Below are 10,000 nucleotides of genomic sequence, written 5' to 3'. Positions count from 1 at the left end.
CTTTCTTTTTTTTTCTTTTCTTTTTTTTCTTTTTTTTTTTTTAGAAAATTCTCCTCACCCCTTTTTTATGTGCCTGATTGTGACGAAATAAAGGACTGAGTCGCTATGTGCAAGAGCGAGAAGGAGAATGATGAAAGGGTAAATACAAGGCATATTGCATGTGAGACGAGAATCCAGAATGTTACAAGGAGTGCAGGCGGTGATGCGTTTCAATAGCTAGGGTAGAGGAGCGTGTGACAGAGAAACGAAGAGAGTGTAGATAGGAGATAAGATGGAGTGAGTGGAGACGAATGACACGGGCGATTCGTGATAGATGAGTATCTGCAAGAATGAAAGGGAAAGTTTGCAAGACAGCAGTGAGATCAGTGAGATTTTATAAAACGTGGAGGCTGTGAAGCTGACAAAGAGACATGAGGCAAAGAGACATGAGAGGGACAACGCAGGTATGACGATTTGGAGACATGAGAAGGACGAGATGAAGACGGCTAGGTCAATTAAGAGAAGTGATGTGGGGCTTTGCCGAGAGACGGATGCTGAGGCCAATGCTGCTAGGAAGAAGAAGAGAAAGACAAGAGAAGCGTGCAGGGGGTTGGTGTGACCGAGGAAGATACGGAGAATAAGGCAAGATGGAGATAAATGAGTCACTGTTTTGACCCCTAACGAGAACATCCGAACGAATCAGAAAACTCGCAGCAAATAGTTTCAGATTACTTAATCACAAACAACATCAGGAATGGCCACAGTAGCGACACAATGCGGACAAACGTTTATCTCTCCGGACTACGTATATTGACCCTTATGGCAATGGTCGAACCTAGAACTAGTAACGCGATTGCAAAACTTTCGAAATAACTTCCGTCTGTTTAAACGCACTGCAGAGGAATTCTTTTGCGGAGAAATTGCCAACAGCAGTTCCAATTTAGAAGAGATAACAGCCTGTAGGGAAGAAGGAATTTTGGATACATAATAGCAGAAAAGGTTCAAGGAGGAAGAAATATCGTTCCACAAAGCAAAATATATGAAGAGCATATTGAGGTACATCCTGATGTTTATTTATCTTTTCGGTTAAGATAGAATAGCTTTCGTGGAGAATTTGCATTTTTGATTTACAGGAAACAGATATACGACGTATACACTTGGAATCAATATTTGTTGGTTGTGTTTTTTTGTTGTTGTTGTTTTTAAGCTTGAAGAGATGGATATTGATTATAAATAAAGGTAATTTATCGGAATGGATTGTGAACTCAGTACCTTATTCATCTCTGTACTGCTTATCATATATCGAGGGATTAAACGCTCTTTTTTCTATCTTTCTACCTATCAATTTGTCTATTTATCTTTTTATCTATCTATCCATTTATCTATCTATTTATCTATCTATCTATCTATCCATCTCTCCCTCCATCTATCTATCCATCTATCTATCTATCTATGCATCTGTCTATTCATCTATCTATCTATCTATCTATCTATTCATCTATCTATCTATCCATCTATCCATCTATTCTTCCATCTATGTATCTATCCATCTATCTACCCATTTATCTATCCATATATCTATCTATCTATCTATCTGTCTATCTATCTATCTATCTATCTATCTATCTCCATACATACAAAACACACCACACATCAAGCACAAATGCACACCCGCTTGCCACTTCTGACAATCGTACCAGAATTTCTTTTCCCAACGAAGAACCAAGAAAACACGCTCGACTGCTTGTTTGCTCTCGTCCATAGGCCTACCTTGCCTGGCAACAGTGGCGTCCCTCTCTTCCTCTTGCCTAAATGAGTCTTTCCTTAATGAGATCGATATTTGAACGAAGAGAGTCGAGGTTATTGATAATAGGAAAAATGAGGTGGGGGGGGGGTAAGTATGAATGACGTCATGATCAACTCCCAGCGAACTCGTTGTAAGAAAAGTTGTAATAAAAAAGTTTGCACCGATCGCTGAGTCCGCTTTCCTCTTCTCACCTCCCTTTCTCTCTTTTTCACCCTCTCTTCTCTCCTCCTTTCTTCATTTCCCCCTCTCTTCCTTCCTTTTTACCCCCGCCTCCTCCCTCCTTCGTCCCCCTCTCTCCTTTCTTTTTTGCTCTTCTCCCTTCATCCTCCTCACGTTCCTGTTCCTTTCTCATTTCCTCTTTACTTCTCTTCTCCTTCCTTTCTTCCTTCCCCTTCTTCTCTCTCCCCCCCCCGTCCTCCCCCCTCCTCCCTCCTTCATTCCGCTCTCCTCCCTCCTTCCTTCCCCCTCTCCTCTCTCTCCCCCACCACTTTCGTCCCCTCCGCACGCTACGAAGCACCCGTTTTCTTTGCGTTCCGCGACCGTTTTCTCCCTCTTCCGGGTCCGTTTTCTATGACGCTCGCACTCGTTTTCTCTGAGTTTGCGCGCAGGGTTGCCGATGGCGGGCGACACGGGAGGCCGGGCGATCTGCTGAGGCTGTAGGCGGCCGAGCGGGGACTGACGCGCACACCGCCCCTGCCGCGGTGTCTTTGTTCCTTTGAGTGTGCCTCCGCCGTGCGTGCGTGCGTGCGTTCGTCTGGCAACCCCTCAAAATCGTGCGTGTGAATTGGTGTGTCGCCTGGCAGCCATGATCAGCTGCTCAGCGCTGTCCTGGCAGAAGAGCTAAGAAGGTAAAAAGGGGGAAATGAGTGGCGAGGAGTGAATGGAGGGAAAGGGTGAAATCCACGAGATAAAACCGGGCTTTCCTCGTGGAGGCTCTGGCGGCGGCGGCAGCGGCGGATCCCGGGGGTGGCACACGCAGCTGTTTCTTTCCCGCCTCGCCTCGCCGTGCCTGTCGTTTGTCATGCTGTTCTGCGCCTTTCCCGGGAGGCTCCGGACTGCTCGCGTGCCCCCCGAGATGGCGCCGCTGCTTGCAAGCCATCCAGAACCCGCTCCGAGTACGCCGGTCTGCAGGGGAGGGAGGTTGACCGTCGGGCTGCTGTGCCGGTGCCGGGTTCTAGAAGCTGCAAGGATCTCTCTCTCTCTCTCTCTCTCTCTCTCTCTCTCTCTCTCTCTCTCTCTCTCTCTCTCTCTCTCTCTCTTTCTTTCTCTCTCTCTCTCTCTCTCTCTCTCTCTCTGCCTGTCTGTCTGTAGCTCTCTTGTTTGCCTGCTTCTCTCTCTGTCAGCGTATTTCGCTCAGTCTCTCTCTCTCTCTCTCTCTCTCTCTCTCTCTCTCCTCTCTCTCTCTCTCTCTCTCTCTCTCTCTCTATCTCTGTCTCTCTCTCTCGTTGGAAGTTGATGTTTGTATTCTCGCTTGTCTACGTATGTATGTGTTTGTATGTTCTTATTTTTCGTGTGTGATTGTATATGTGATGTATATATATTTTTCATTGTGTGTATGCGTGTGTAAGTCATGTAGGTAACATATGCAAACCAAATAAAACACGAGTGAGTGTTATTAAAAATATTTTTCTCTTTGTGCCTGTACATTTTCTGCAAAATCCGAGCCCGTGTTAATTTATTAATGTAATATCATGCATAATTACATCAGTGAAATTAAGTTTCTATTCTCTTTGCTCTTCCAAACACGAAGCGATCCCCTTTTTGAATCTCATCTTGATCTAGGTATCTTTATGACCTTGATTTTTAAAAAGGGAGTGTAGATTTTTCCTAGAATGCTTGTGTATGCTTTCACATCTCTTCGGATGCATTCGGATATATTGATTTTGCTCAGATGCTGAATGTGCGGAGGGTTTTGTTTAGTCTGTGTTCGAATGCGTGTACGTGTTCTATGTGTTTGCCCCCTCTCTCTCAGTATATGTGTTTGTGTATGTATTTATTTATTCATTTATATATATATATATATATATATATATATATATACATATATATATGTAATCATATATATATATATATATATATATATATATATATAAACATATATGTATACATATATATATATATACATATATATATACATATATATATATATATATACATATATATATATATATATATATATATATATATATATATATATATATATATATATATATATATATATATGAGTGGGTGTGAGTGTTGGTGTGTGTGTGCATGTCTGCCTACCTCCCCATCTTTCTGTCTGCGTCTGTATTTGTGTCTGGTATCAATGTCTGTGTGTCTGCTTGTATCTGTATTTGAAATCCCGCTTTTTTTTTTTTTTTTTTTTTTTTTTTTAGTCACGTGTTAAAGCTTCCCCGTCTCCGAGACCGATTATAAAATAACATAAGTTTCTTTTTTTTTATCTCTTCGAATCTTCTTCCCGAAGCTCTCCACGCAGCTTAAACAGAACACCAGATGAACACGAAAGAAAGCACGAAGAAAACTCCAGCACAAGTGACGAACAAAAGTCTTTTAATGAACTGAGGCTTCGAATCTGTCTTACCCTATACAAAAAGTGTCGTAATAACCGGAGGTTCGAAACGGAATTCGAAACACGTTATAGAAGAGTCTTGTCCGTCACTGTACACAGCACGGACTTAGACGAGAAAGCGCAACCATATCCATATAGGGAGGATAGACAATAGTTTAGTCTAAAAGAACAATGCCCTTAAGGACATTCTTGTGTGTATGACTCATCACCGACTCAGAATCGACTCACTCACCTTAACCTTGTCTCGGAAGTTTTCTTAGGTTTTCGTGTTTTTCTTTCTTTCTCATTTTTTTATTAACCTTTGCGGATATTTTTTCATTGGGAGGTGTATTAATTACGTTGCCTTTTTCTCTGCTTGGTCTGTATTTCTAATGTTTGTTTGTACGTCTATCTGTCTATATGTATATCGCTCTCGCTTGCACTCTCTCTCTCTCTCTTTCTGTCTATCTATCTATCTAGCTATATATCTATTTATCTATCCTCCCCCCTCTCTCCCTTTCCCTCTCTCCTTACCTATCCATCTATCTCTGTCTCTCTCACTGAGTCTCTATTTATCTCTCTCTCTCTCTCTCTGCTTCTTTTTCTCTCTCTCTCTCTCTCTCTTTCTCTCTCTCTCTCTCTGCTTCTTTTTCTCTCTCTCGTTTTATATGACCATCTCCAAATGACTTTGTCTTTCCATCTCTTTCTTTTTCTCTATTCTAAGTGCTTTAAATCCTCTCACCATTTCGTTTTTCTTTATAGTTATTACCCCCTTCATCTTTGCATTTTTTTCGTATGCTTTTAAGCCCTTTCACGTTCCTCTTTTTCGTCTTTTTTCTTTTTTTTCTTTTCTTTATCTTTCTTAAAAGGGAAAATCCCTCGAGATTGTTCAACGACTTAAGAGTCTGAACCCCATCACTGATTTTTTTTTTCTTAATCTACTCTCTTTCTCTATCTATCTATCTATCTGTCTGTCTGTCTGTCCGTCTTTCTAGCTGTCTCTCTATCTGTCTATCAATGTCTGTTAGTCTCTCTATCTCTATCTATCTACCTTTCTATCTATTTACCTATCTGTCTGTCTGTCTCTCTGTCTGTCTCTCCATCTATCTATCTATCTCTATGTCTGTCCGTCTGTCTATCTATCTGTCTGTCTTTCTGTCCATCTGTCTATCTATCACTGTTAGTCTCTCTCTCTCTCTCTCTCTCTCTCTCTCTCTCTCTATATATATATATATATATATATATATATATATATATATATATATATATCTATCTATCTATCTATCTATCTATCTCTATCTATCTATCTATCTATCACTATCTATCTATCTGTCTGTCTCTCTATCTTTCTATCTATATGTCTGTCTATCTATGTCTCTCCAGCTATGTCTCTCCATCTCTCTCTCTCCATCTCTCTCTCTCCCTCTCTCTCTCTCTCTCTCTCTCTCTCTCTCTCTCTCTCTCTCTCTCTCTCTCTCTCTCTCTCTCTCTCTCTCTCTCTCTCTCTCGCTCGCTCGCTCGCTCGCTCTACCAAGCGAGTGAAAGAAAAGCGATACAACTTGCCAAAATTCCCAACAGATGTCGCATTGAAAATCCCGCGCGTTCCTTGTACCCGAAATCGAGGTGTCGGGCTCGGCGGCTGCGGGTTTGTTTCTGTCGCGAAATCACGATTATTGATCGATCGAGGCCAGAATTGCGTCACTGCAGAGAGGCTGTACGGCGTTCTTCTCGTTCGGCGGGATCAATAAACGCGTAATGGTACGGTCAGACTACCCGTAGATTCGTGAAATCTGGCGATTTTTTTTGGAATTTGCTCATCGATGGGCTCAATCCACTGAACTTTCGCCCACGTGTTCGATGCGATGGACGAGTGGGTATCCATCGCAGTTGCACACGTTAAGAATCTGTAGTATATATGTATGCATAAATTTTCCAATGAAGACAAAAATATTATTATATATTTTAGATTATTCAGAATTCCTCATATTTAGTTTTACAACAATATTTACATTTAAATTTAAGCTAATATACGAATAAATGAAAACAAAAGCATTGACCATGGATTCTTATTTTACTGACGAATATAAACAAACGCGTATCCGCCAACTTCGAGTCGAAACCGCAGATCCCTTGAATATTCGAGATGTGGAATTCTGAAGCAGTTTACTCCCTCCTAGAAAAGGTTATAACTCCAGAAACATGAACGAGTAGCAAGAGTTAGAGAGATTACGGGATCCATAGAGAGTTCCTGTGGGTACGATTTGTTTTGATGCCGCAATTCCACTGGACAAAGCCGATGGTTCTTTTCGCAGTATGAACACCACGGGTGGGTGGGTTGGTTCCTCAGAAAATCGCTGAATTCCAGTAAAAATTATGGGTAGTCTGCCCGTACCTTAACACTGGCTCAAAGTGGCAGTCAAGCGTTTGAAATGAAAGACACAGATCTCTTTCCTGCGCTATCTCCATCTACAAAACAATTGTCGCGCAACAACGAACCGCGCATGTTCGGACAAACTGAAAGGTTATCTGCGCGTTTCGATTTCTGAAAATAACTTACCACACAGACCAGTCTGCTCTGTGTTTGTGTTAACAACTTGTCATCCATAAAATAGAAGAGAGAGACAGAGAGAGTGACATAACTCTTTTATCGTTGGCACTTATATTACAGTGAGTGACATATTTAAGGATTATCTTTTCTTTCTTTGAATATTTCATGTGAAAGAAAATTCTAGTTAGCAGTAGTCTACATATATTACTGCTATCTGTAAAGATCTGTACCCGTTTCAACTTCTTTGTACCTTTGTCATGCAAGGGTAATTAATGGCTTCGCTCCCTGTGTGTCTGATATTATTATTACAGTGCTCGATAATGTTTGCAAGAGCATCATGATCACGGTCGTCAGTTTACCGAAAAAGGGCATCAGTCATCGCCGACTAACCAAGCGAAGCAATTTCGATCGGTGACATCGGGACAGGCGAGTTTCAGCCAGTGCGCGCCGGTTCATGGGCTTGTGCGGATCTTTGTCTCTCTCTCTCTCGCTGTTTATTTCCGTGTCTTTCTCTGCATCTGCTTTTCTGTCTGATTGTTTCTGTTCGCTTCTTGTTTGTCTGTGTCTTTTTGCCTCTCTCTCTCTCTCTCTCTCTCTCTCTCTCTCTCTCTCTCTCTCTCTCTCTCTCTCTCTCTCTCTCTCTCTCTCTCTCTCTCTCTCTCTCTCTCTCTCTCTCTCTCTCCTCTCTCTCTCTCTCTCTCTCTCTCTCTCTCTCTCTCTCCTCTCTCTCTCTCCCCTCTCTCTCTCTCTCTCTCTCTCTCTCTCTCTCTCTCTCTCTCTCTCTCTATCTATCTATCTATCCATCTATCTATCTATCTATCTATCTATCTCTATCTCTATCTCTATCTCTATCTCTATCTCTATCTCTATCTCTCTCCTCTCTCTCTCTCTCATCTCTCTCTCTCTCCACTTCTCTCTCCTCTCTCTCTCTCTCTCTCTCTCTCTCCTCTCTCTCTCTCTCTCTCCTCTCTCAACCTCTCTCTCTCTCCTCTCTCTCTCTCTCCTCTCTCTCCTCTCTCTCTCTCCTCTCTCTCTCTTCTCTATCTCTCTCTCTCTCTCCTCTCTCTCTCTCTCACTCACTCTGTGTGTGTGTGTTTGTCTTTGTTTCTTTCTTTCTCTTTCTCTCTGTCTATCTATTTATCCCAACTTCTTCCTTACTCATTTTCTCCCTTCTTCCCTTCATTCCTCCCCCTTCCCCATCTCTCTCTCTCTCTTTCTCTCTCACTTGCTCTTAATCTATGACAGTTACTTAGTGTTCTCCCTTCCCTATCTCTCTCTCTTTCTGTCTCACCAGCTCTCTGTCTAACTATGGCAGTCCCTTAGTGTTTTCTTTTTCTTGTCATTTTCTCTATCAAATCAGTACATCAAACCATTTGCTTTTCACCTCCTCTAAGTAACTTCGTCCTCTCCTTCTCCATATCCCTCATTTCCTTCCAATATTTTCATTTCCCATTACTGCGGAGAAAAAAAAATTCCATTCGATTTTTTACCCGAATTTCGTTTGTTTTTCGACCCCGTTACAGCGCAGACTGAAAAAGCAAGTCATCCCATCCGTCGAGTTACATTGGTAAAAGTGGAAAACGGTGTAAAAGGAAATGTTTAAAACGTGACAGAGAAAGAAAGAGAGATAAGGACAGGAAAAAAGAGATAGAGGAAGAGAGAGAGACAGAAACTGAGAAAGAGAGACAGACAGAGAAAGAGAGACATAGAAAGAGAGACAGAGACATAGAAAGAAAGACAGACATAGAAAGAGAGAGAAAGAGACAGAATGCAAGTCATCTCATCCATCGAATAAAATGATTTTGCAACCCCTGACCAAATTTTGTAACAAAAAAAAAATAAACAAAAGTAATAAAACGGTGTAAAATGTGTTTAAAAAAAGAAGTCAACAACACGAAATGTAAAACAAACTGTCCTCATTTTTTTCTTCTTTTCCTTATTACTCTATCCTTTCGTTTTCCTTTTTCTTCATTTTTTTTAGGAAGACAATGTCTTGATATTTGAACGTTATTGTTTGCACATCGCCTTGGCTTGAGTCTCTCTCTCGAGGACGGAGCGTGTGCGAAAGGACGCGGAAAGGATCGGGAGATTGGAATCGGAAAGCGTGAATAAATGATAAGGGGATGAATTCTGGTGGGGGGAAATGGGAGGGGTTTTGGGGGGGGGGGAGAAAAGAGGGGAAGGGAAAGAGAAGGGATAAAAGGGGTAAAGAGGCGAGAGAAGGGAGAGTAGGGGAGAAATGTGGGGAAGAAAAGGGAAAATGGGAGAGAAAAGTGGGGAAGAGAAGGAAAAGAGAAAAAGAAGAGAAATGGGGTAAAGAGGGGAGGAAGAGAAGGGAGAATAGGGGAGAAAAGAGGAAAATGGAAAATAGAGGAGAAAAATGGGGGAAGAGATGGAAGAAAGAGAAGAGAAAATAGGGGAAGAGAAGGGAAAATAGAGAAGAAAGAGAAGTAAAAGATGGAAAAAGAAAGGAAAAGGGAGAGAAAGGAAAAGAGAAAAAGAAGAGAAATGGCGTAAAGACGGGAGGAAGAGAAGGGAGAAAAGTGGGAAAGAGAATGGAAAATAGGGGAGAAAATGGGGGAAGAGACGGGAAAATAGTGGAGAAATGTGGGGAAGAAAGGAGAGAAAGAGAAGTAAAATATGGAAAGAGAAAGGAAAAGGGAAAAAGAGAAGAGAAAAGGGGTAAAGAGGGGAGAAAGAGAAACTGAGATCAAAGTTGAAGTAAGATAAGAGAGAGGACAATAAAGGTAAAAAGAGAGGGGAAAAGACAAGGGGATCATAAGGTTAATAAAGTTAAGATTAAAAGAAAGATAGTAAGGGGAAAGGGGCTGATAAAAAAGTTTATAGAAAATAGGGGAAAAAGAGGAGAGGAGGAAAGTGATAAGGAGAAAAGAAAAAATAAATGGAAGGAAAGAAGGTACGAGAAGAAGGTAAATGAGATAAATGATGAATAAGTGATTGAGAGAGCTGGAATAGAAGGATTTTGAGGAGAAAGAAGTTAAAAAGGAAAAGAAAAGAAGGAATAAGAGAGATAGGATAAGGTAAAATTAAGACTATGAAAATTGCAAAAAAATATATATATAAAATAATGATTATGATATCAGTAATAATCATA

At 41.2% G+C, this 10,000-nt stretch overlaps 1 protein-coding gene across 2 annotated transcripts in view; it reads left to right on the top strand.

The window, feature by feature from the left end:
- The first annotated feature begins 2,444 nt into the window (after positions 1-2,444).
- Positions 2,445-10,000, top strand: part of LOC113808605 (monocarboxylate transporter 12) — a 105,713-nt gene continuing 98,157 nt past the window's right edge. For both annotated transcript variants that reach the window (XM_070128994.1, XM_070128995.1), the window contains exon 1: positions 2,445-2,634. The gene's annotated coding sequence lies outside the window, so the exon portion shown is untranslated. The remainder of the gene's footprint in view (positions 2,635-10,000) is intronic.

Source organism: Penaeus vannamei, chromosome 13 (assembly GCF_042767895.1).
Source record: "Penaeus vannamei isolate JL-2024 chromosome 13, ASM4276789v1, whole genome shotgun sequence".
Classification (NCBI taxonomy): Eukaryota; Metazoa; Arthropoda; class Malacostraca; order Decapoda; family Penaeidae; genus Penaeus; species Penaeus vannamei.
Note: the sequence above shows the minus strand (reverse complement) of the source record. Positions and strands in the feature narration are given on the sequence as shown.